Below are 25,209 nucleotides of genomic sequence, written 5' to 3'. Positions count from 1 at the left end.
TCCAGAAATACCAATTAGTAATTCCTTTGTCATTGTATGTGGCTAATATCCCCACTTTTCCTACCTCAGGCAATAAGGTACATGATTACAGATGGTTTGGCCTTTGAGGTTGTGTTTAAATAAAACAAACAAACAAACAAACTGAAAGAGGACTAAAGGGGGACTTAAATTTGAGGACTTTATGTCTGAAATAGTTGGCATTCACTTTGCAGAAGCATGTATTTAATGGGAGCTGGTAATTATTGTAGGGTTGAAATGAGAACCATATGGAGTATAGAACCTGCCAGTGGCTGGGGGGGGGGGTGTCACACAGGGCACTTGTCCTTGGGCTACTATGATCTACCAGGACCCTGTTTCTTGTATATAAAACGGGGTAAAAGGGTAAAAGGTTTAGGTTCTAGAGTTTGGAGATTGAGAGAAGTATTGTTGCTGTATGATCTCTGTAACCCAGAGATCTAACTGCAATCTCTCTTCAGTAGTCTCCTTAGTTCAAGGATACAAGTGTTGAGTCACCTCACCCAACAGTAATTCTCTTTTCAAACAATGGGTCATAAAATGAATTAATGGCTTAAAATGTTACAAAGGATTTCATACATTTCAAGGCTACTTCATAATATCTTTATATCTTTGCCTGAGTTTATTTGTTGAAATTTCTTTTTCTTTTCGCTCCTCTTTAATTTTAGCAGAGACCTTTCCCTCCCTCCCTTCCTCCTTCCCCTCCCCTCCCCTCCCCACCTCCCTCCCTCCCTTCCCCAAGAGTGATCCTGAATATGCTTTAGGGAAAGTGCTTTGGTCTTTAGTTTCTATTCTTTGTACTCAGTGCTTGGTAGAAGTTTGGATATGGTGAAGGCTGAGGAAGCAGGTAGTGAAGATCTTGTCCATGTTTGAAACAACCTCTATTTATTTATAGACTCTCAGTTGTGCATTCCATGCACACTGTGCTGTGTGGTAAGGTACTTGTCTTCTATTTTCAGGTACTGTCCTCATGTCTTTATTTTTTTTATTTTATTTTTTTGGTTTGGTTGTTTGAGGCAGATTTTCTGTGTAGTCTTGGCTGTCCTCAAACTCACAGCACTCTGCCTCCCCAAGTGCTAGGATAAAGGCATGTGCCACTGCGTGTGGCTCTCGGATCTCTTTAATATATACTTGCATTGTTTGTGTATGTGTGCTCCTGAGCATGTTAGTGTACCACATGTGTACAATAGTCCTTGGAATTGAGAAGACAGCATTATAACCATGGAACTGGAATTGCAGACTTGGAATCAAACCTTGCTTTTTTTTTTTTTTTTTAAACTGCTGAACCATTTCTCCAGTCCACGTCTAACAGAAAAAAGTCTTTTGTTAGTTTTCTTTGTATAAGTCACAAATCAAATTTGGGCTGGTCATACAGTTAGTTCAGTGATAGAGCACTGATTTAACGTGGGTGAGACCCAAGTTTCAGTCCCCAGTACCATAAAAGTAGACTTCAGTATGGCCAAACTAGTTATAGCAAAAGGAAGTTTGTTAGTCTTTAGTCCAGCTGTGGTAGTACATACCTGTATTTCCAGTACTAGGGAGTCCGAGGCAGGGGGAATTGTAAAGTTCATACTGAGCTATACAATGAGACTTTTGTCCATAAAAACAAAAGTGAACAAAAAAGATGATGTTTGATGTGAGGCTAAAGGCTCAAATGATGACTTCAGAGCTTATTGCACATTTTTGATATTCTAACCTTAAGGTCAAGAAGTGTTTCCTTCCAGTAAAGAGCCCTTGTTGATGGCAGAGGACTCTGGATTTTGTCCATTAAGTACCAATTGGAATACTTAAAACTACCTTAGCTTAGGCACCTTTAGCTAGTTACTGTCCTCTGCATCCCAAGTAAGAGCTCTTAGCAGTGCCTTGCTATTTGAATATGACAAGCTAGGTTGGGTAGTTGTTGAATAGACTCTTAAATTGGAAGGAGAGTGCAGTAATAACATGAATACATTTTGGGTGGCTGAACAAAGGAAAGGTTATTTAACTTCCTAGGTCACAAGCCAGAAGTAAGTGAAATCTATGTGGAATGAGTTGCTCATGAAAAGGCTAAAATAAAACTGAAGCTTCGCATGGTAGTGGTGCACATGTAACCCAACCATATTTCAGCCAAATAGCAAGACATTGCCTGCTGCCCCCCCACCTAGTGCCAGAAAACCAAAAATGGTTTAAAATGAAGGTGATAATGGATTTTTTTTTTAAAAAAAAATCAGAGTTAGTAATAGAAGTGAGAGATGTAGTTTATATCTTTTAATGCCAGGTACAGGGGTAGCTACTTTTGAGGACTCAACTCTAGGGAGAGGATTTAAGCTGACTCTTAAGAAAAGTGTTGGGTGGACAGGAGGATTCTGGCTGTTGGTAATAGAATTCTCAGGCTGCTTGAACCCCCAGGAAATACAAGGACAAGAGGTTTACACCAGTAAGGAATTGCAAGGAAGTCTTGATTTAGAAGCTAGATAGGTAGGTTTCAGTAGACTTATGTGAATGACACTGTGCTGGAACATGGCTTGGTTCGGTCTTCCATGCTTACAGAAGCAACTGTTGTAGTTTCATGATTTGCTAAACTGTTTCTTTAACCAAGCTTTTGTAAAGTTGTCTGCTTAGCACTCAGATTTCCTAATCATAATAAGCTCCACTACAGTAGCCATATTCTTACAGTTCTTGCTATTGAAAGACACTTGTCAGCTGGGCGTGTTAGTGAACGCCTTTAATCCCAGCACTAAAGGTGGCAGAGGCAGGTGGATATTTGAGTCTGAGGACAGCCAAGCCTACACAGGGAAACCCTGTCTCAAAAAGCTAAAAATAAAAAATAAAACAAAAACACAGAAAAGAAAAAAAAAAAAAAACACTTATCAAAATTGAAAGTACAGTGTCCAAGAATTAGAACAGTCAACTTTTTGCTAGAACATCAGTTGTTAGCTCTAGGCAGGGTTGGAGAACCCTTTAGAATGTGAAGAATGATGTGGTTTAGGAAAAAAAAAATGTATACATACATACACTTTGAACCTTAAAGACTGAGACCCACCTTCAGAATGAATTTACCATATTTACTTTTGTAGTGATAAGAGTCTATGATCTTAAGACATTTTTTGGAGACTTTTACATACATTCTGCTCTTGTAGAGATTCACAGACTTTTTTTGTTGTTTTTTTTTTTTTTTTCAGACGGGGTTTCCTGCACTCACTTTGTAGATCAGAGTGGCTTCAAATTCACAGAGATCCACCTGCCTCTGCCTCCCCAAGTGCTGGGATTACAGGCCTGCGTCTAACTGATTCACAGACTTTTGACCCCAAACCAGTCTGGAACACTCAGTAGTATTTGACCTTGTAAACATCCATGAGAAGGTTTTCTAGAGTCCTCAAGTTACCTCTGTGTCAATGTGTTGCCATTTGGCTGGAATGTCCTATGCCTCCATCTACTTACTGCTTGTATTTTTTAATGGGGATGAGGAATTTCAGAATGTTGTGATATAATCTATAGTTGAAGAAAGGTCTTTTTTTTTCCAGAACTTTGCCCTAACTTAGGCTTTTCAGATCTCTTATTTCTGGGATTTGGTGTTGTCCTGGAGCCTTTGCCGCAGACGGTAACCTAATAGGCCTTACCCAGTCTGATTTATTTGGTGGTGTGTTAGATATAGGTAGACTTAGAAGATTCAGTGTGTGGTCTTTTATGTGGCTCAGTGCCTACTCTCAGTTATGGAACAATTGTTCAGCCGTATACTTGAACTTGCAGACTGAAGAAGACAGTTTGTGGGAAAATACTGCATATCAGGTACATGGACCCATACCAGGATGTGTTTGGGACATTGTCACTCTATTCTCCCTCCTCATATCACTGCCTGGTGGAAGAAATAAGAAATACAATACCATAAACTTAAATTATTTATATGTTTGTAATTGGGTCAGAATTGTAAGAGAATAGAAAATAACTCACTACTAAGAACATTGCAGTGTCTGTTATAAACTCCTTTACCCTCCCTACTTCTAAGGTTTAAAATTCTCTGTATACACACTAATGGCTATTCTTCTGCCTTCATTTACCATTTTTAGGTCCCCCCATCCCTTTGGCTTTTCAAGACAAGGTTTTTCTGTGTAGCCTTGGCTGTCCTGGACTTGCTTTGTAGACCAGATTCACCTGCCTCTGCCTCTGCCTCTGAGTGCTGGGATTATAGTTGTGTGCCATGTGCTGGCACTGTTGTTAGCTTTTAATTACTCCCTTTTCTTTGCTTAATTCCATTTTTAGTGTAAAGGCCTGACTTTTATAAACTTAGGCAGTTTTTCTTTTCTATTCTGAAAGAGAAAAAAGATTACAGGAGTTTCTGTGTAAAATCATGTTTTTACCTGTAGGGCAGTGGTGGTACACACCTTTAATCCCAGCACTCAGGAGGCAGAGGCAGAGGCAGGTGGATCTCTTGAGTTCAAGGACAGCCAGGGCTACACAGAGAAACTCTGTCTCTGAAAAACAAAACACCAAAATATTTGTTCTGTGCCTGCTCTAGCTCCCAGATAATGACACAGAGACCTTTATATTCATTAAAAGCTTCAGGCATTATAGCTGGGCAAATACTGAGCTATTCTAACCTGACAATGCTAGTCTAGCCTACTTCCCATTACCTGCCATCTTAGTCTTGCTTTGGCTATTCTTTCTCCATCCGTGTCTGCATGGTGACTCCCCCTCCTCTGGTCTCCACTTGAGACTCCCTCACAGGGATCAGAAGTCCCTTATGCTCTCCTGCCCAACTATTGGTTGTTCAGCTCTTTATTAACTAATCAGAAGGTGATTGAGTACAATTACAGTGTACCAAGACAGGAGATGCTTCATAATAATGACAGTGCCAAAGTCTGGACTGCAACCAGATATCTGGGTACAGAAATCAGCCTTTGAATACACAGTACATGGGGTTGGATAGATGGTTGGATAGTATGTGGTCCTCTTCCAGAGGACCTGGTTTCAGTTCCCACCAGTTCCTTGGCCACTCATAAATGGTCTGCAGCTTCAGTTCCAGAGAACCTGACACCCTTTTCTGACTTCCTTGGGCAGCAGGCATGCATATCATATACAGACATACATGTAGGCAAAACACCCACAAAGTGCTGTCTTTGTGTAGAGTACTTTAATTTATAATCCTCATAAGAAGTTAGTTGTTTCTGAAGTACTTTTATTTATAAAATGATATGTAGCTGGGCACAGTGGTGTAGGTCTGTAATCCCAGTACTCTGGGAGGCAGATCTCTGAGTTTGAGGCCAGCCTGGTCTACAAAGGGAGTCCAGGACAGCCAAGGCTACACAGAGAAACCCTGTCTTGAAAAAACTAAACAACAACAAAAAAGTAATATTCTAAGCAAGGGACATATGTTTGCCTGTATGTGACTCTTTGGTTTCTTTTTTGACACTGATGGGAAACTGTTGAGTCAACAGATTTGCTGCCTGGGAATCACATCACCTTGGAATTAATATATGTCAAGATTATAGCTTGCATATCTTTGTAATTCCAGGAATGAAGTTCCAAATTACCAGCATTCTCTTTTGGGCCCTTTTGAATTATGTCACACATTGCTTGTGGCTTTGCTTGTGGCTTGTATGGCATCTCAGAGGACATCTTCTCTTGGCCTGTTGGCTCTAGTTACCTCCTTTAAAAGGTTGGAGAGCTGCTCCTTTACCACCACAGGTGGCTCCAAAGGCTGTAAGCTTGAGCACACCACTGTTGGTTGCCACACTTTAGTGAATATTTAAGTAATTTGTGCTTTTGTGATCTATTTGGAAGTTGCTGTGTATTCCTTATATTCTCAAAAAATAATCTTAAGAACTAAATATTTAATAGTATCATCCCCACTTTGTAAATGCATGGATAGCTCAGTCACTTGTGTAGATTTGCCTGGTCATAGAGCTGGTTAGTGGTGGTACCTGGTTCCAGAACTTGCACTCTGGAATCTGCTTTTCTGCTTTGTGGGAAGAGGGAATCCAACTGAACAGCTTTGCTTTCAGCAGGTTTGAGTGGTACTTAATATATGTATAAAGACTCCAGAAAGGATCTTGAAAAAGAAGATCTCACTCTGATCATGGGAAAAGATCTAGCCTAGAGGCAGGGTTTTCATTGCTCAGCAGGGTGGGAGATCAGAAGAGGGATGAGAAAGTTTATACAACACATTTTTATTCTTTCATCCATCTGGTCAGTAAAAGCAGAGCCAACATGTTGAAGAATCACTCAAGAAAATACTTTATTTTTTTATTTCAATCACAGGTCATCATTTGTATCCCAGCCATAGCCTCCTCCATCTTTCCCTCCATATCCCACCCACCCTCCCTCTCTCATCTCCTCCCTGCCCCCTTCTAAGTCCGCTGATAGGGGAGGTCCTCCTCCCCTTCCATCTGACCCTGGCCTATCAGGTATCTTCAGGACGGGGGGCAGGACCGTAATTGGGGGGGGGGAAGGAGGGGCCCCCCGGGGGGGGGGGGGGGAGAGGGGGGGAGAGGGGGGGCGCGGAGAGGAGAAGAGCTCAACAAGCCAGTCATTGAGAAGGCCAGACTCAGGTTGGGATGAGAACATTGGTGGTAGATTCAGCTTCATTGGGAGGGCTTCTCTTAGCTCCACCCCCAACTATTTGTTCTATTAATCATACCAGTTATTTAGTACTTAGTTATGTCTTTGGTTTTTTGAACAGAATGTTCTCACCTGTCTCATGCTGAACCCTGTTTTGTGATTGGAGCTTTGAGCAAGACTCCTGTTTTTGGCACATTGTTTTGTATATGGAGAGAATGTGAAAAAGGTTCAAGCAGGGTTTGAAAACTGAATTATGCTGCTAAGAAATGCTGGTGGCAGTTCCACGTAGAGTCAGTGGAAGCCAAGATAAAGAGAAAGACTTAGCTGATGGTTCAGGTAGGGTGGCTCCCAAGTTGTAGATTTGGACTTTGTGCACTCTTATGAGTTTTCTGGTGTTTGAACTTCCTATTTTGGGCATTTTTCTGTCCCAAGCACCGGGGATCGCACAGGTGCTGGATGTCAGTGCTGAGCAGTAGACAAGGACAGAGCATGGCTACTCACAGAGCACATGTGCTAATGAAATGAAGAGCATCTGGTGTGTCCTGCCATGAGCATAGGTTTATAAAACAATATTTTGAATTTATTTACAAATAACAGTACTCACTTTATTAGTTTGCTGTTCATTTGAGCATTTATTTTGTGTAGTCTCTTGACAATTAAAACAGCTCAGCTTGGTGGTGGTGGTATGGGCTCTCTATCTTCACTTTATATAGTTGAAGAGCATAGAGTAAAGCCATTGCTCACTTCATTTGTTTGTTTTGCAGAGAGAGTCATCAGAAAAACATAAAATTCATTTTAATCAACTCTAGGGATAGAACCATGCATATCATTCTGTAAAAGATTCCTTGTACTTCTGTTTCAAATTTTATTTATTTACTGGCATGCCTGCCGCTGTGCCTGTGGTCAGAGGACAGCTTTGAGGAATAGCTTTTCTCTTCCACTATCTAGGTACCTGGAATTGAACTCAGGTCAGCAAGACTGGCTGACAAGTGCCTTTACCTGTTGAGTCATCTTGGTGGCTCCTCCAGAACATTTTTTTTTTTTTAAGATTTATTTATTATTTATACAGTTTTCTGCCTGCATGCCAGAAGAGGGTGTCAGATCTCATTATAGATGGTTGTAAGCCACCATGTGGTTGCTGGGAATTGAACTCAGGATCTTTGGAAGAACAGTCAGGGCTCTTAATCACTGAGCCATCTCTCCAGCCCCCAGAACGTCTTTTCTATGTAAATATAAAATTTAAATCTGTTACTAATTGTGGTTATCATATTACCACATCATGACAATTATACTTCTACTCACTGTTGCTATGAATTTAAGCCACATTATTATATAAATATTATCAGTGTTTTTTTTTTTTTTTGTTTTGTTTTGTTTTTGTGTGATTAGCTTACAGGCTACTGTTTACCAGGTATGTCCATGTAGTAGCTTAATAATATATTATTGGCTAAAAATACTGTACCATGTGCCTATGACATTTGATTTTCTTTAATTTTTTCAGTTTGTTTTATGTGTGTGCATGTTTTGTCTGCATGTTTGTTTGTGTATCACTTGCATGTCTGGTTCTTTCAGAGGCCAGAAGCGGGGAACTGTATCTCTGAAACTAGAATTATGTTCTGAACCATCACTCCAGCCTCAGCACTTAATTTATCTCCTGTCCCCCTTTCTTCTTTCCTGTATATTTTTATTGTGCATGTGTGCACTTACTCAGTTTTGTATTTGGTAGACATTTGTGTAATCAGAATTTTTTTAAAGTTTAATTTATTATGTATACAATGTTCTGCCTGCATGTATGCCTGCACGCCAGAAGAGAGCACCAAATCTCATTATAGATGGTTGTGAGCTACCGTGTGGTTGCTGGGAATTGAACTCATGACCTCTAGAAGAGCAGCCAGTGCTCTTAACCTCTCAGCCATCTCTCAAGTTTGGTGGGTAGGTTTGTTTGTTTGTTTGTTTGTTTGTTTTTTGAGGCAGGATTTCTCTGTAGCCCTGGCTATCCTGGACTTTGTACTCCAGGCTGGCATTCACAGAGAACTGCTTGTCTCTGCCTCCTGGGTGCTGGGGCAGGCGAGTGCTATCGCTCCTGGCTTCTAAGACTTGCTTTTATTGGGGGTACAAAACAGATACAATAGGAGAGTGGCATTGTTATGAGCATTTTACATGTAAGGTCTGTGCAGGTTTCTAAGCAAATGCTCAGGAATGGAATTTCGGGGTCAGCAGGGAAGCTATTGTAAAATGAGCAAATATTTTCAAAACAGTTGTTAGCAGTTTACCTTGCAAAATTTGTAAATGTTTGCTCATGTAAATGTTTGTTCACTATCAATAGATTAATACTGTTTTTGACAGATGTGAAACATCATTGTGACTTTAATTACAATGATATTGGTAGGATCTGAGCACTACATCCTTGTGGGTAAAGTTTGGTGGCCCCTCTACACATCATTAGAGTATCTTGATGGTCAGATGATCTTAATTTTTAACATAAGTGAATATATTAATTTCTCCTTTGTGTTTGGCAAGAACACTGCTCTGACATCAGTTACACTCTTTGTTGAAAAAGTTAGAAAAGGCCAGTTATAAAGGTACTTGATGACTTGACCCGAGTTTGAATCTCAGGTCCCAAATGGTAAAAGGGAAATGACACCCAAAAGTTGTCCTCTTTACACAGGCGTGCAGCATATGCATCCCACCACCAAATAGATCTGATAGAATACTTAAAAGTATTTTTTTTTTTTTTTTAAGTTTTGCCATTGCAGTTTGAGATTTAGGTAAAGGGGTCATACTGATTGTAAATAGACTGGTTTTTGTTCTAGCAAATGAGTTTGTTTGATTCTAAACACAAGGTCCTGCACACTTTTTGTGTTCAAGATCCTCAATGAGGTTGGAATACAACTGTGAGCCCTCTGCCTTAGTGTAGACTGTCAGTAATTGCTTCTTGATCTGGGTACAGCTTCATTCTTTAAGCATGTGGATATTCAGGGAAAGTTGGCACTTCCCCTCGAAAATTACTACTAGTGCATTGCTTGCCAGTATAACAGTTATCACAGCAAGACTCAGCATATCCCCGCATGGGCACTGTTGACTTGCAGGTACAAGGGCTTAGTCAGTCTTAGTTTACGTCATAGCTGTTACATTCTAGAAGTGAAAGTACAAAACTGTCTTCTGAGAAGATATGGAGATAAATCACCAAAGTACTTGATTTTTAGTCATGGGACCTGAGAACCCATGTAAATTTTTAAAAGAATCTAACTGAGCTTACTTTTACTTGTGATTTCAGTGTTGAGGAGGTGTTGCCTGGTAGAGCTCTGGGGCTTGGTGGCTAGCCAGCCTAGCCCCCTGGACAAGCTTAGGTTAGTGAGAGACCCTGTCTCAAATAAAAGGAGGAGGGGATGGTGAGGTGGGTGTCACAAGGCTGTTTCCAAGGCCTTCTTATTCCCCACTTAAAATTGTGGCAGGAAGCCCAAAGGCATTAAGCCTTTTGGGTAGAAATGGTTGTTTAGACTATCAAGGACCATTTGCCCATACACAGTGTGAGCTCCTGTAAGCAAACAGATAGCAGGGGAGCTGGTGGCTTTTGGCATTTGTGCCAGATGTCTTCTGAATGATTAGTGAAGGGATGGAATGGATTGGAATTGTATGGGAGGTTTAAAGATGGTAGGCAGGGAGAACAGCTTTAACTGTTCTTCCAGGTGAAGGTAGGTAATGACCATGCAGGATCAGTGGACATTTCTTTTAAGTTCTACTCTTAAGTCATCAGATGTCAGAGTGAGGGCTCAGATATTCAAAGGTCATTGAACCTTGCACATGGCTTGCTAGTGGGGTCTCTTGTCTTGAAGTGTTTCATAGGTTGTTTCAGGGGCAGAGTCCTGCTACCTTGGTCAGGCCGACCTTAAATTGATTGTTCTGCGTCAGCCTTCTGAGTAGAGAAGACCTAACGATACATGCCACTGTGCTTGGTGTTGCTTCTGTTGGTCAGGTGCTTTGTCCTGTGTCTTTCACAATGAAAGCTTTTGTAACAGGGAGAGTAATAATTAGCCAAGTGATCAGATAGATGCTTAATGAACCCTTTCTTCATTCTGATGGCTATACTTGGAAAACTGGGGAGCAACTATCTGTTGACCCACAGCTTATGGTGACAGGTAAGGTGTGGGTACAGTTGAGTTTTTTGTGTTGTGTTGTCCCGTGAGCTCACTCTGAGATCCATCTCCCCTTCCTCCGAGTGCTGGGATTGAAGGCATGCTACGCCGCCGCAACCGCCACCACCACCTGGCATGGGCCTAGTTTTGATTCTGAGCACGAGTGTAGCTTGCCTTGGGAATGTCAAGATAGGTATTACATGCCGTGTAGCCTCTTCACTAGCTTTTCTCATTTTATTGCCATGATAGTTGTATGTTTTATTTAATCTCAGGCTCCCATAGACAGATTTGTCCTTTTTAGTACTGCTTTTTTACTTTAAAATTGGGCTAAAGTCTTTCAGGAAATATTAATATGAAAAAATACTCTATAGCATCTTTGCTCTATTAACACAATTGAGTTACCTCAAAAGGTTAACTATATATTAGGCACTTTGAATTGCTGTGTAATAGTTTTCCTTTGAACTAGGACTTTCCTTCAATGAGTATGAAGGCAGGGATCATACAACCTACAATTTTTCTTTTTTCTTTTTGATACAAGGTCTCATGTAGCACAGGCTTCCCAGTGATGCAGTCACGGTTTTGCCCTACCTGACACACACTGATGATTATTATTTTTTATAAATACGAAAGGCTTCATGAATTTGCATGTCATCCTTGCACAAGGACCATGCTAATCTTCTCTGTATCGTTCCAGTTTTGGTTTATGTGCTGCTAAAGTAAGCACTTTATTATTACTTTGTTAAGATTGTGGTATTGGGGCTGGAAAGATGGCTTAGCCACTAACAATGCTGGACCCAAGTTTGATTCCCAGTACCCATATGGCTGGTCAAAATTGTTCTATTTCAAGGGAGCTGACACCCTCTTCTGGCCTCTGAAAGTACCAGGCATTCACATGGAACCATGCGTGTAGGCTAAACACCTATCATGTAGATGCGCGTGCATACACATTGTCTTTATTGCTGCTTTGCCCCCCCTTCTAAAAATACGGGTCTTACTATAGGCTTGGCTAGGTCAGAGTTGCTTATGTAGATCAAGGTGGCTTCAAATTCATAGGTGTCCTCCTACCTCAGTTGCTTTGCTTTTTTAACTGTTACCACAAGTATTCAAGTCAGCAGCACCATTACTTTACCTAAGAGACTTTTCATCAGAAACAAGTTTTGTAATTAAGGTTTTCAGCAAACCATGTTCCACTTTAGTTTTAGAGACATTTTTAACATTAGCAGAACAAATAAGTCTAGTTTGAGGTTTTATTGATGTGATGGAACACATGGTACATTTTGTAAGTTGTGAGCTTGAAAATGGTTTTCCGTTTCTGAATGTGTGCATTTAAAAATATGTATATGAATGTTTTGTCTACACTTGTAATATTTGTGCATGCATGGTGCCCTCACATCAGAAGTGGGCATTGGATCCTCTGGAATTGTCATATAGCCTGTTGTGAGCCAGTGTTGGTAACTGAGCCCAGGTCTTCTTACCCACTGAGCCATCTTTCCAGTCTCTATGTGCACATCTTTTTGTCTATAGGTGATAACTTTCCTTTCCCACATTTGGATGTGTGTTTGTTTGCCTTTGAGACAGTGTCTTAGATATCCTCGGATGGCCTCAAATTACTATGTAGTAGAAAATGAATTTAAACTTGTTTTATCTACCTTCCATGTGCTGAAATTTCATCACACTAGAGTGTATGTGCGTATGTGAGCAAGGTTTTGTGTGTGTTAAGCAGGTTAGTTCTCTATCCACTGAGCCCCACATGTTATTTTTTTCCTAAAAGATTAGTTTATTTTTATTTTCTGTGTATGAAGGTTTTGCCTTCATGTCTGTATGTACTGTATGCATATGTGCTTGGTACCTGTGGAGGCCAGAAGTGGGTATTGGATCACCTGGAACTGGAGTTAGAGTATGAGCTGTGACATGAGTGCTGGGAGTTGAACTCAGGTCCTCTGAAAGAACAACCAGTACTCTACCAGGTCATCTCCCCAACTCTTTTTCTTCTTTTGTTACGTAGCCCTAGCTGTTCTGGGTCTCACTATATAGAACATGCTGGCCTCAAAGTCACAAAAGTAAGCCTGACTCAGCCTCCTGAGTGCTTGGATTAAAGGTCCTGCCATTCCCAGAACTACTACATTATTTTAAATTTCATTTTTGTTTTTATGTATATGGGTGTTTTGCCTGCATGTATGTCTGCACCATGAATATACAGTACCTTAGGAGGTCAGAAGAGAGTTCAGATCCCCTCGGAGGAGGACTAGAGTTGTAAGCACCATTTGGGTGCTGAGAATCAAGTACAAGTTCTCTGGAAAAACAATCAATTCTCCTAACCACTGAGCCATCTATCTCTGTTTTTTTTTTTTTTTTAATTTTTTTTTATTTTTTAACATTGTTGCTCTGTTTCTCTCTTAATGGATGTGGCTGTCACTCAAAAAAATATGGCTCTATTTTATTACATTATTTTATAAAGCTTCACAGCACAAGAATTGAGCAGTTGTTAATTTCTTTTTAACCTTTTAAGCTAATTTGGCTTCCCAGTGTACATCCCAGAGATGTATACTGTAGATGTACCTTGTAGATTTAATGCTCCAGCCCCTTCTCCTGATACCTCTAGGCCTCTCCATGGCTGAATCCTCTACTTTCTCCTCTAACTCCTCCTCCCCTGCCTGGCAGGAAGTCCAGCCCTGTTCTCTTCCCTGCTCAGTAATAGGCTGTAAGCTGCTTTATTGGTATACCAGGGGACAGTTTGGGGAGTGGTGTTTACACAACATTGAGACAGGAAGTTCTCAGAACAAGGATTGCAATGGGATATTGGGAGAAGTACATAAGTCAGTATTTGAATTACACAGTAACCTTTTGCCTACACATTTCTCCAGCTCAAATACATGGGTTTTAAAAATAATCTCTCAAGTCATTCATTGAACCTAGAGGCACCACTGTGCAAGGTTTCTCCAGAGCAGCAATATTTTTTTTAGTTAGTTTTTTTTTTAAGATTTATTTTTTAAATTATGTATCTGTGTGTAGGAATGAGTGTGTGCATGTGGGAGCAGTGCCCTTGGAGGCCAGAAGAGAGCGTCAGAGCCCATCTGTGAAAGTTGGCCATATAATTGGGCAGTTGTGAGCGATCTGATGTTGTTGCTGGGAACTGAACTTGGTCCTCTGAAAGAACAGCATGCACTCTTTCCCCCTTGTTTTGGAGACAGGGTTTCTCTGTGTAGCCCTGGCTGTCCTCAAACTCAGACATCCTTCTGAGTGCTAGGATTAAAGACTTGTACCATCACTGCCCTCTTAAATGTACCTAGTTCTTTTTGCTTATGAACCTTAAAAGGCTTAGGTGAGTGAGGTACAGAAGCAGGTGTTTACTGTAGGTGCTATTTTTTAAGGTCTGATGTATTTGAAGTTTCTTACACCCCTACCTCTCTTCCAATTTCTGGAGAGAAAGAAGTTTAGAAGGGATAGGGACATAGACCTCTTTAGGCTACTTCCTACTGATAAGGGCCATCTTGTTCTTTGGGGCAATACCAATCTCAGTTGTCAAGATATCTAGTAGTCCAGCTAACCAGCAGACAGGTAAATAAGTAAACGCGGCAGCAGCACAGACAAGCAACCTTCTTCCTCCTGCTGTCTCCTCGAAGCCCCCCTCCCCTGCGTTTCTCAAAGCGGCTCTCTCTTTCCCCTCCCCTCTGGTATAAATACCCTCTCAGAGTCCTCAGAGTTAAACTATCTCCAGCTGCCAAAAAAAAAAAAAAAAACGGTGCCCCTCTCTGAGCCACACAAAGCTGTTGTCAGCTGTGGATAAACTAAAAGCATCTCCATATCCCACACTTAGGATACATATGTTAACATGTTTAACATAACTTGAGTGTTTAAAGAAACCAAAACTTACACTATAGTGCACTTGCTGTAAGCTAGCACTAGAATGCCATTTCATGCTTCCTAAGTGATGGGGACTGACTGACTGACCACTCCAGTCTTGTCTGGGAAGGAGGAAGCATGAACATTATGCCCCAGGATCCATTTCTGTTGTGCCACCCAAAGAACCATGGAAGTACGTCACTGTTCTATGTGTCTTTTCAACATGTGTTCTTGAGAGTTCTGCTAAGGCTGGAGAATTATAGAATAAAATATAATTGTCTGAATGAGCTCAAGGTGGGAGAGTAGCTGCCCTTGGATACTCAAGGTCCTGCCCACCTGTCCTTCCATCCTGAGTTATCAAGAGACTCCAATTGATTACTATTTTGACTAGGGACCTTCACCACCAATAATTAATACATAAATAAAATTTAAAGATTGGATGACTTTTGTAGATATGGCAGCTACTTTGGTAGCTGGCGAGATGGCTCAGTTGTTGAGAACATTAATTTCTCATGATCCATGTTCAATTCCCAGAATACACACTGCAGCTTAAAACTCTCTAATTCCAGTTTCTGGAGAGGCCAATGCCCTCTTCTGGCCTCCAAAGGCACCAAGCATGAAAATGATGCACAAAGCCAAGTCAGACACTCATACACATAAAATAAAAAGAAAATTAATTAAAATGAAAAGAATTACTGACCTTCTATAGAAGTGGCAGAAAATGGGGGCTAAAGAGATGGCTCAGTTGTTAAAGAGATGGCTCAGTCATTAAGAACGCTTGTGGCTCTTGCACAGAATCCAGATTTGGTTCTTAGCATCCATAAGGTAGTTCATAACTCTCTGAAACTACTAGTCCAGGGGATCTGACCCCTCTTTTGACCTCCATTGGCACCAGGCATGCATAGTATGTATACATACATGCAGGCAAACACTCATAAACATAAATTTAAAAATTAGGAAAGTGCCAGAACTAGCCTGAATTAGAGTGCTATGTTTAAAATGTGGAGAGTGCTGTATCCATTCATTGCATTGTGATCATTTTACTAATAGAATGATATAGAGCCTTTTACCTTTTTTTTTTTTTTTTTTTTTTCTGTGTAGCTCTGGGTGTTCTTGTAGACCAGACTGAGATTTGCCTGCCTCTGCCTCCTGAGTGCTGGGATTAAAGTGTATGCCACCAGTGCCCAGGGAGGGGCCTTCTATCTTAATCAAATGATTGGTCACAAATAGCACTTGTCCAGAAGTGATTCTCTCCTGCTAGAATGGGAGGATCATACCTATTTCTATGAAGTGGGTGTCTGACAGGCTAGCAGTCATTATATCAAGTGTGTTTGTGCTTAGATGTTCATTTCTACAAGTACTGTGGTGCTGCTGTAACTGGGAAAGGACTCTGTGTCAGCAGAAGTAGGCTGTTCCTGTAGTACTTTAATAAGTATAGCCAAAGAGATACCAGCATGTACCAACAGTTACCCAAGTGTTCTGGCCCTAGAAAAAAATGTTTTCATCAAGACCTGTTTCTATTTTATGAGTATGATTAGTTTGCCTATGTGTACATATGTCTATATACCCCATGTATATATGTATGTGTGTGCCTGGTGCCTGCAGAGGTTAAGAGGGTGCTTGGATATCACCTGGGCCCTAGAGCTCCGGGCTCTGAGGGGAATCAGGATTTTGTTCTTTTTGGATTAGTCCTGGCATCCAGTATTTATTTACTGCATTTTCCCCTGGGCACCTGGCAGAGGAGCCTCAAAAATTGACTCAGTCTGCCCTTTTAAACACAAGGCTGCCCTTGGTTGTTAGTTGTCTCTGTATTGAGAAGGTGTCTCCAAAAATAGTTGAAAGAGGGTAGGGGTGATTATCATTAGATTTCCAGGCCAGTTCTTTCTATCACCCTGCTCACTCTTTTGTTCTCCTTGTCTTTCAGCTAACAAGATAGTTGTGTCCAGTTTTGTTTAGAACTGATAGTGAAGAAGCCCTCCTTTTCTCATTCCCGTGTTTGCTTTTGGACTAGACAAAACAGTGGATCTAAGAAAAGCTGCTCACCAAAGTGTATCCACTGAATTGCATTGGGGTTCTCCAGTCTAGAGACTTGATCCTTCCTCCATTGAGCTGTATATTCAGGCCATTATCAGTTACAGCTTCAGAAATATGGGGAAAGAGAACATTACACTTAGTCATATTCACACATGTTTTGCCGAATACAGAAATGTTTAGCTTCCGGTTAATTAAGACATCGATGCCAAGTTACATTGTAAAGACTCACAGATTCTTGGTGTGTCTGGTATGGCTTGAAGGTAAGTGTCATCAGGGATGGTTTTGAAAATATAACACTTGGCACTCCCTAGGGACCCCTTTATTGGAAGTATCAAAAACTATAAAGGTGTCCAATACACTTCTGGCTCTGTAGTTCTGCACACTGCTGCTTTCTGCTCTTACCCTGGTCAGGAACTGAATTGTAAATACAAACCCATAGTCTTGTGAGGCAAGATACACATACTGGGCAAGTTGCACTTCTCCAGACTTGCTTGGCTTTAAATATATTAAATACTTAATATATTTAGTGTGTGCCCCCAGTATGTGTGTGTATGTATATATGTGTATGTATACATACACATATCTGCTACTAGATTCAGAGGACCCAGGTTCAATTCCTGACACCCACGTGATGTCTCACAGCTGTCTAGCTCTAGTTCCAAGAGATCTGATACCCTCACACAGACAAACATACAGGCAAAACAAACACCAGTGCACATAAAAATACGTCATTAAAATGGCTGTCAGAATGACTGCCAGATAACTTACAATTCCACCTGCATGCTAATATGCATACACCCCTAGTATCATGACAGTTGATGAAGACCATGGCCTCTTTTGAGATGGAGGGAAGTGATGTTACTTGAATTCCTGAAAAGTTTCCAGAAGATGTGAATATTCTTTCCCTTCACCTCATTTATTTTACTCTACACCTGTAACCTTCTATCTCTCAAAGTTAAGAGGAGTGATTGCCTTGCCTGGTGTGTGGTGCCACACACCTTTAGTCCCAGCACTCGGGAAAGTGAGTTCGAGGCCAGCCTGGTCTACAAAGTGAGTCTAGGACAGCCAGAGTAACACAGAAAAAAACAAAAAAACAACAAAAAAGAATGAATGGGAGTGGGGGGACTGGAGGTTAAGAGAACTGTCTGCTCTTCCAGAGGTTCTGAGTTCAATTCCCAGCAACCACATGGTGGCTCATAACCATCTATAATGAGATCTGGTGCCATCTTCTGTTGTGCAGGCCCATATGCGAGCAGAACAATGTATACATAATAAACAAATCTTAAAAAAAAAAAAAAAGAATGATTTGGAGGTTAATTTCTCCCTTTTGTTAGCTGAAGGTAAGTCTTTATTGTTCAGTTGGTGCCTGGTCTTGTTATTGATTCCATAGTTTACAAAGTGAAAAAGATCCAGTTTGGGGGCAAACTGGGTAAAATCAATTTACACACAGTGGTTTCTTTCTTTGGATTGCCTTCCTAATTAAAGATAGAACATACTAATGAGATAAATTCTAAGTATGGTTACCTAACTTCTTAATTAAAGTTAGAACATACTGATGAAATGAAAATTTGACTGGTTAGTTGTAGCTATCATTCAGCAGTGCTTACAGTTGCAGTGTTTATTTAGGGGGACAATCCTCTCCCCAGAAGGAATTGCATACATCAGAAAATGAAACAGTATAGCCTGTGGATTCTGTTATTGTAATTTGCTTGAGAGAGTGGGATTCAGGTTGATTGGATCACACTTGACACTTGGCAAAGGAATCAGTAGGTAAAATAGCAAAGTATGTATCAAAGTAATAGATTCACTTTGAGGTGGGACAGTGTCCCAAGGTATCCTGAGACAGGGGAGCCCAGGAACCATATACCTCTTGAGAGGAGGCCTGCTCAGTAGAGACATTGCAGCTCCCAGGGGAGGAAGCTGAGGAACCTAAGCTCTGCCCTTCCTCTTCCTTTCTTCTTCTTCATTGCTTCTTCTGATGAGAGAGTCACACCAGGTACTAAACTCTCTTAAAGAGATGTAGTGGAGGGCTAAATCCAGGAGTGGCTGCCTCTGCTCCTGGGTGAGGACAGCAAGCAACTGGACAGACACAGCCCTTATATAGGATTTCTTAGGGTAAGAGCTTTCTAGGGCAGGGATTTTAGAGTGAGGATTGTGGGATTTCAAGTCCTGAGCTTGGGGAGCTCAGGGATCACTGGGCTTTCCTGTTTGGGATTGGTGGGTTTTAGTGGGGGAGATCAGGGATTGGTCAGTTCTCCTGCTGTAGTATTGGTAGGTTTTTGTCCAATCTTTTCACCTCACATTAGCATAATCTGGAATGAGTCCTACTGAGGGTTGGAGGTGACATACAGAGGTAGGGGAGGAGTAGGCTGCTGGAGCTTGTTCAGGCAGGGGTCTGGCTACTTTTCTTTCTGCCTTGAGGTGTTAAAAAGTTTACAGAGGCTCTCTGCTTCAGTTTCTTTCCCCTTCCCCATCTCTCTGTCTTTCTGTCCTTATGGCTCACTCAGTTCTTAACTCCTCCTTCCCTTTATTCCAGTAAATCTTATATCATTAAAAAAAAAAAATAAAGTTTACAAAGAGTCCATGGCGAAGTCTTTCCCTGCAGCATGACTAGCCTGCTGTCATGGGCAGCTCTTGTGTTGGCAATAGGCTAAAGCCGGAGGTTCAGCAAGGCAGCAGTAGGCATTCTGAGACAGGAGAGGTATTGGCTTTCACAATGGCAGAAGGCTGAGGCAGTAAAGGTCAACATGGACGGCTCCCGCTGAGGCGCCGACAGGAGCAGCAGTGGGCCATGAGTACCTTAGGGCAGCGGAAGTGGCAGTGAGCCGGTTGATTTTTCTCTGTGGCCACTGCTACAGCTGTGGGCACTGCTTTTATCATTTAAAGGGTGTAAGTTTGTGCTGGATTTAATAAGGTTTTTCTCTTTCAGTACTCATATGTTTCTTCACCTGAAAGTTTAATGCATTTTGTTGCCATTTCTATGGCAACTAGTGAAGTTCAAGGGAGCAGATTCTATTTTTGTGTCTAGTATAACAGGATTAGTGAAGGCACATCTAAAATTCTATTGTAAGTCAGTGCTGCTTTTTGAAGAGAATTGAATTGCTTATCCAGTATAATTTTTTTAATTAATTATTTTTTCATCAAACTGTATAGCCTTATTGGCCCAGGACACAAACAAATCCTCCTGCCTCTGCCTCCTGAGTACTGGGATTAAAGGCGAGTGTTCAGGTCTGCATAGCACAAAATTTTAATATTGACTACAATATATATCTTTTGTTTTCTGGGTTTTTGTTGTTGCTGTTTAACTGTGTGGCTTTTGTATGCCCACCTTGCTCTGAATAATGACATGGAAACCTATTATAACCTTAGGACACTATCACTGGGCAGATACTCAGCTATTCCAACCAGACAATACTGACCTGGCCTACATCCTGCCACGGGGCCCGTTACCTTCCATCTTAGTCTTGTTCTGGCACGTGCATCTCCGATGGTGCCTCCCTTCTCTCTGGTCCTTACCTGAGACCCTCTCTTCTCAGCTGGAAGTCTTGCCTAACTGCTCCAGCCCAGTTATTGGCCATTCAGCTCTTTATTTGACTAGTCAGAAGGAGATGGAGAACAATAGTTACAAAATACTAAGACAGGAGATGCTTCATAGTGATTGGTGTTTTGCCTACATGTATGTCTGTATGAAGGTGTCAGATCTTGGAGTTACAGACAGTTGTGAGCTGCCATGTGGGTGCTGGGAATTGAACCCCGGTCCTCTGCAAAAACAGTCAGTGCGCTGAGCCATCTCTCCAGCCCCTTGTTTTTCTTTTTTTAAGAGTGTCTCTCACATATAGCCAGGACTGGCTTTTAAATCTATGAACCTCATACAACTCATCCTCTAAGGTACTAGGATTACATGCATGCACCACAGTGATTTTTGGCAGTTTTCAAATCTGTAAGAAAGACTCATCATCAGTTGAGATTATGTTACGTTTATAGTTTCTTTTCTCTGTTCTCTTTATATGGTTTCACTGTGTTGCCCAGGCTGGCCTTTAATTTATGGCATTTGAGATCCCTCTTTACCTTAGCCTCTACAATAGTTCAGACTACCCCCCCCATGTGTCACCATGCCTCTTTTTATTCCCCCCCCCCCCCCCCCCACCAAAGGAAGCTGTAGATGTGTTATTTTACTACTCTGTAATTTCACAAACATCTTTTTAAGAATAAGGGTTTGGGGCCGGGGAGATGGCTCAGTGGGTAAAAGCACTTGCTATGCACACATGTCCTCATCCCTCAGAGTTGGGATCCCAGAAGCTCTTGCTGTCCTAACATAAGGAAGCAGAGGCCTGATCACCAGGGTAAGTTGGCTGTTCAGACTTAGTTGATCATCAAGCTCTGGGTTCAGTAGAGAGAACCTGTCTTAATAGAGTTAAGAAAGATACCCAGAATCAACTTAAGATCTACAGGCATATATCACACATGCATGTCTGTTTGCATGTTAAAATAACGACATTCTTGTTGGGTATGCTGTTGAGTGCTTACATTACAGGTACTTAGAAGGCAGAACAGGATGATCATGAATTGAATGCCAGCCAGGGCAACCTTTTCTCAGCAGACCAACAGGACATTCTCTTGTAATCAAGAATGTAAATGGATATTTATACACTTAAACCCATGTAGCAACATGATTCACAATAACCACACTGAGGAGATGGCCCAGTGGTTAGGTACTAGGTGCTTTAAGCAGACAGGACTTGACTTTGGTTCCCAGCAACCACATGGTGGATCACAACCATCTATGATTCCAGTTGACGGGATTAGAGTCCTTTTTATATTGTCTGTCACCAGGCATTTGTGCAGTGTACATATATACATATAAACACTCCTGCACAGTGAGAAAAGAAAGCCAAGTTCCAGAAACTGATGAACCTGTGAGTAAGGAACGATCTATGTGTACAGTCAACCTTAAAACTGGGAAAGGGACTGCTAAAATATGCTATAATCTGAACCCTGTTAGATGAAGTAAGCCATGAATGAAGTTCCACTCAAGCTAGGCCTTAGAGACAGAAAGGTAGGTAGTTGATTGCCAGGGATTGAAATCAGGGAAGCAAGGAGTTATGTTTAATGGATGCAGGATGGAAAAAGTTATAGAGCTGTGTGGTATGGTAGTTACATAGTAACATGAATGTACCTAAAGCTTTTAGAATTCGTTTAAAAGGAGAGGTGGGTCAACATAATGGCTGTGCCTGTAATTTCAGTGTGTTGAGAGGCTAAAGCAGGAGGATCATGATTTCAAAGCAGATTGGGTTACTGTATATCAATAATCTCTCTAAAAGAGGAAGAAGAGCCGGCTGGTGGCTCACTTCTTTAATCCTAGGGCTGACGATCTCTGAGTTTGAGGCCAGCCTGGTCTACATAGTGTGTTCCAGACCAGCCAGGGCTACAAAGTGATTCCAAACCAGCCAACCATCCAGATAAACAACCAAGACAAAACCAAAAAATTTGGACCTTATCCTTTTAGCACCATAGCACTTTTACAACAGGAAAATCAACATTTTTTTTCTTTGTTCTGTATTGGTATCTCCTATGTTGTTTCCAAAAATACCTTCTTCATGTGTCTACTTCTTACGTGGTTTTCTTGTAGGTGAGCATTCTGAATTGTAGACGTGCACTGCTAACATTAAATGTGTGCAGTGCTGGGACTTGGACTGCGGCTTCCCACATCTGACTCCTACTAAGATGTACATATTCAGTCCTAATCATATATTTTGAATGAAATTTCCCTCCAAGGTGAGATGTACAGTATGGAGTGCCAAGATTGGGTATGAATATTAAATGTCTTTTAAAATTATTTTTTGAGTTTGTTGAAGAATGCAGGTGCTTATGTGAAAGTCAGAGGATAACTTTTTGGGAGTTGGTTCTCCTGTGGGTATGGGGATCAAACTCAGTTTGTTGGACTTGTACAGTAAACCCTTGTACCCACTGAGCTCTCACCCAGCCCTGCCTCTTTTGCTGTTTGTTTCTGAAGACCTAGCTAGCCTAAAAACCTGAAGCATGCTACCAGAAACAGCCAGTAATTCATGTTGTTGTTGTTGAAATATTTTGGAAATAGGAGGTTCAGCAAGCAACTTGTTAATTTTAGCTCCCCTTTATGCTAATGTGCCACATACATTACCACATTCCTATTGGATATTCATAGATACAGTGTTATTGATAGAATTTCCGTTTTGGGCCCCCCCCCCCCCACTAGATCCTTTTACTTCTCCTGTCTATATGATGGTGAAGTCTCTAGGCCTTTGGTGAATTCTTGGTTGGTGTCGCAATTCCCTTAATGAGATCTCAGGCTGTAAATGCCCCAGTGCCTGTCCAGTCTCTGCCTTGGCCTAGCACTCTGTTGACTCCACCAAGTGTTAAGCTCATGGAAGGGAGAGGCTCTATCATGCCTCTTATCTTGTGGTAGGGAGGGCAGGTTATCGTGACTAAAGTGCCTCCCTGTCCCTGGCTGCGACATGTAGAGAACTAGAAAGCTGGGAAAGCCGTAGTGTGTGAATTTCTTCTCTTTCTCCATGCGTGTTTTTCGTAGCAAGGTGGGCTTCATTCTGACAAGTAGGGTACTTCCGGTATGCCTCTTACTCTAACCTGGGTATTAAGATCTTTTTAACATCTTTTTTCTATATTGGAAACTGTATTTTATCAGCCAGGGAGATGGGGAACAGAAAATCAAATATTTAAAAATGAAACAAAGATAGATTATTTTTCTGTTTCGTTTTATTCTGTTGTTTTGTACTTTGAACCTACTTCATGAATATTAGTCCCATTCTTTTTTTAAGTTTTTAACATGAGAAGTTCCATGGATGGCTCATCTGGAGTGTGATAGTCAGCGCCTGGATTTCGGTTTGCTTTGTTCTGAAAGCTCCCTATCAATGAATGACTTTTTCCTCCCAGTGTTTTGTGTTGTTTTGGATTTTGGTACAGTAGGACCTTGTGTATTCCAAGTAGGGCTCAATCAGTGTCTGAAGCCAAGGATGATGTTTCACTTCTGATTCTCTTGACTCTCCCATCCCTGTCCTGGGGTTATAAAAGTAGAGGGTTTTGCTACCATGCCCAGATTATGTGACTCTGTCAGCGTAGCTATGTCCCCAGGTTATTCTTTCTTCTTAATTAGACCCAGAAGACAAATAGCCTGCGGAGTACATTTAGGCTTCATTACGGGTTCTGGGTGTGAGATGCCAACCTAGGTGCTCCTGAGGTTCCTGTGGATACCTAGGTGCACACAGAAGGGCTGATTAGTATGGCCCTCTCACAGAGACAAGAAGAAGGATGATTGGGAAAGCTCCAAGCATAAATGAGACATGCCTTATGTTAACTTGATTTTTTTTCCCCTGTACTTTATCCTCTGTAGGGTTGGATCAGTTGATTTCTGTGGGTTACTTTGTGGAAGGTTGTAGTATTAATGTCAAATAGCAACAATGTTTCTTGCAAAGTCTTAGGTCTTGGTCAAGTGGTTTTTGTTTGTTGTTCTTTTCTGCTTTTAACTGTTGTCATTTAAAACAATGTAGGGTTTATTTCCATTCAGCCATATTCATACCGAGAAGGTGTCAGTTTAAATCCAAGCACCATCTTCAGAATGACCTGGTTAGATAGTCACCACAATGGAGCACTGGCTGAGGACTCCCTAGTAGTGCATTAAAATGGTTGACTAAGTGGCTTATTTAGGTAATGCTATATGGAAGCCAAGAATCCCCTTGATCTATTTACCTAGGCGCTCCATTGTCTGTCAAAGGCATCGGTGAAGGTGCAGGACTGCCTTTTTCTGTACCCCTGGGTGAATATTAGATGTGAACATCACATTTTAGACTCTGTCAGCTGTCACTGACTGGGATCTTCTGACTCTTCACTTCCTGCTTTGTAAACAACCTGGAGTCTTAGAAGTCTGACATTAATCTTGTCCTGTCTTTGAAGGGGGGGAGCCTCCGGGGGGAGGGGGAGCCCACCAGCCTAAGTGGGGTTTTTGTTTTTGTATAAATAGGTATATTCCTTCACTGACCTGCCCACATCCACCTTTTTGTTGTTGTTGTTCCATATATGTGTTTGTGTGTACATTGTATCTAACAATCATCTGAAAATTTATTTTTTTAACAAACTGTTTTATTAGCCAAGAGTGGTGCCACAGGCCTTTAATCCTGGCATTTGGTGGGCAGAGGCAGGTGGCTCCCTGAATTTGAGGCCCACCTGGTCTATAGAGTGAGTTCCAGGAGAGCCAGAGCCACACAGAGAAGCCCTGCCTCTAAATAAATAAATAAAAACAAAACTCAAAACCAAAATTTTATTATATGACATTTCCCTTTTCTTTCTCTTCAGAAAGCCTAGAAATTTATGGAACAGAACCTGCAAACTGACCCTCAGGCCAATTGGAGTTTCAGTCCAATATGGCTGGGCTTACCTGTTTTCTTGTGTGTGGTTGCTTTCACATTGTGGTAACAGAAGAATGGATTGTTTTGAGACCTGTGTCTGTCCTGCACAGATAACAGTATTTACTCTGTGGTCCTTTACAGGAAAAGTTAGCCCAGCAATCTTAATGGTATCCATACCAGTATTTGCTTTGATTTGATTTTTACTGCATGTTCTTACAGAAACATTTTAAATTTATGAATTTTTT

The 25,209-nt window shown here is 41.3% G+C and overlaps 1 protein-coding gene and 1 non-coding gene across 4 annotated transcripts in view; one reads left to right on the top strand and one right to left on the bottom strand.

The window, feature by feature from the left end:
* Positions 1-25,209, top strand: part of Brd4 (bromodomain containing 4) — a 71,650-nt gene that overhangs the window by 8,170 nt on the left and 38,271 nt on the right. The gene's annotated exons all lie outside the window — the stretch shown is intronic.
* On the bottom strand, positions 11,306-11,412 carry LOC129680463 (U6 spliceosomal RNA). The gene has a single exon (XR_008720696.1). It is a non-coding gene; the product is annotated as a U6 spliceosomal RNA (small nuclear RNA).

Source organism: Psammomys obesus, unplaced genomic scaffold (genome assembly GCF_907164565.1).
Source record: "Psammomys obesus unplaced genomic scaffold, mPsaObe1.curated_primary_1811, whole genome shotgun sequence".
In the NCBI taxonomy this organism is placed as follows: domain Eukaryota; kingdom Metazoa; phylum Chordata; class Mammalia; order Rodentia; family Muridae; genus Psammomys; species Psammomys obesus.
This window is presented reverse-complemented; position numbering and strand designations above follow the sequence as displayed.